This window comes from Meles meles, chromosome 8 (assembly GCF_922984935.1).
Source record: "Meles meles chromosome 8, mMelMel3.1 paternal haplotype, whole genome shotgun sequence".
Taxonomy (NCBI): domain Eukaryota; kingdom Metazoa; phylum Chordata; class Mammalia; order Carnivora; family Mustelidae; genus Meles; species Meles meles.
Genome location: NC_060073.1, coordinates 52,320,762 through 52,322,525, shown reverse-complemented (window position 1 = coordinate 52,322,525; position 1,764 = coordinate 52,320,762).

The window sequence follows — 1,764 nt, the reverse complement described above, 5'->3', positions numbered from 1 at the left end:
CCGCCCCGCACCACCCCCCGAGCCTCGCGCGCTCACGCTCGCCCAGTAACCGCGAGACAAGTCAGAGTCCCGGCCCTCCCCAGTCACTGCCCCGCCCCGCCTCGCGACTGCAGGGAGCATGCGCAGCCGCGGTGCCGGAGTCCCTTGGTGTGGCTGGAGGACGCAGGCATCTAATGCGCAGCCTTAATTATCCGGAAGTGCCGTCCCTGAGACTTCAAACCCTTTGTCCCGGCCGCCGGAAGTGCTCTCGAGTGATTAGTTGGCGTTTCCTGGCGAATGCTGATTCAGCTTACTGACTAAAACGATTCCCCAAGCAGCTGTCTTCGCTTTGGATGATGTAGGTGATGTTTGATCTGAAGACGCTGGAAAATATACAGCCTGAGCCGAACCTACCGAGTTAAAGGACAGTGAAGGCTTAGAGAGGAGCTATAACCTGTGAAGGTCACAGGATGGCAGAAATGGGTTTAGAAGCTTTCCCTATTCCTCACCCTGCCGCTCCTCACTAGTAAAGCCAGGTCAGCTTACGTAGCTTTACCTTTTGCTCAGCCCAAACGTGCCGTTTTTGACTTAACTTTTCCACTCTGAAATCTCAGAGCAGTATTTAGCTTACTCATTGGCGAGTGTATTGGAATTCCCTCATGAAAGCAACTTGGCAGTCTGTATAAAAATACTCTGTTCCTATCCAGTAATTACATTTCTAGGAAACTATTCCATGGAAATAAATGAGAATACAGAGGGAGTTATTCCTAACAGCATTATTTATTAGCATAATGGTAAATGTGGAAGAAGTCTAAAAACCCAACACTAAAGAATAGTTGAGTAAATTATGAGATTATTCAACAGAACTGTTTTATGTACACAACCATGCTTACTTATATTAAGACCTTCAGTGACCGCTCTAAGAAGTAGCCCCCCATTTTATTTCCTTCATTGTCGCCATTAAAAGCAGTAATTATTTGGATTCTTTGTTTACTTGTTCATTGTCTGCCACCTCTACAATGTGATCTCAACTAAGGATTTTTTCTTTAATTTGTTAAAGATTTTATTTATTTATTTATTTGACAGAGAGATCACAAGTAGGCAGAGTGGCAGGCAGGGTGTGGGGGTAAGCAGACTCCCTGCTGGGCAAAGAGCCCAGTGGGGGGGCGGGGGCTGGATCCCAGGACCCTGGGATCATGACCTGAGCTGAAGGCAGAGGCTTTAACTCACTGAGCCACCCAGGCTCCCCTCAACTAAGGATCTTTTTGTTCACCATTGTAATCCCCAGCACCCAGAATGCCAACACCTTAAGTGGGCATTCAATAAATTCACTGACTAAATTTTCAACCATAGATAATTATATTTCTGAAGAGACTAATGATGTGGGCAATGCTTATTCAAAATTAAAATCAAAGAGCATAAAAAACAAATATTAAATACATAAGAAAGTAAATTTATATTTTTAGGATAAAGTCTTTTTTTTTTTAAGATTTTTATTTATTTATTTGATGGACAGAGATCACAAGCAGGCAGAGAGGCAGGCAGAGAGAGAAGGAGGAGAAGCAGGCTCCCCGCTGAGCAGAGAGCCGGATACAGAGCTCGATCCCCGGACCCTGGGATCATGAGGTCTTAACCCAGGCGCCCCTAAAGTCTTTTTTTTTTTTTTTTAATGTAATCTCTGTACCCAACTTGGGCTCATACTCACAACCACAAGATGAAAAAGTCACATGCTCCACCAACTGAGCCAGTCAGGCACCCCAGGATAAAGCCTTCAGTAAAACAAAA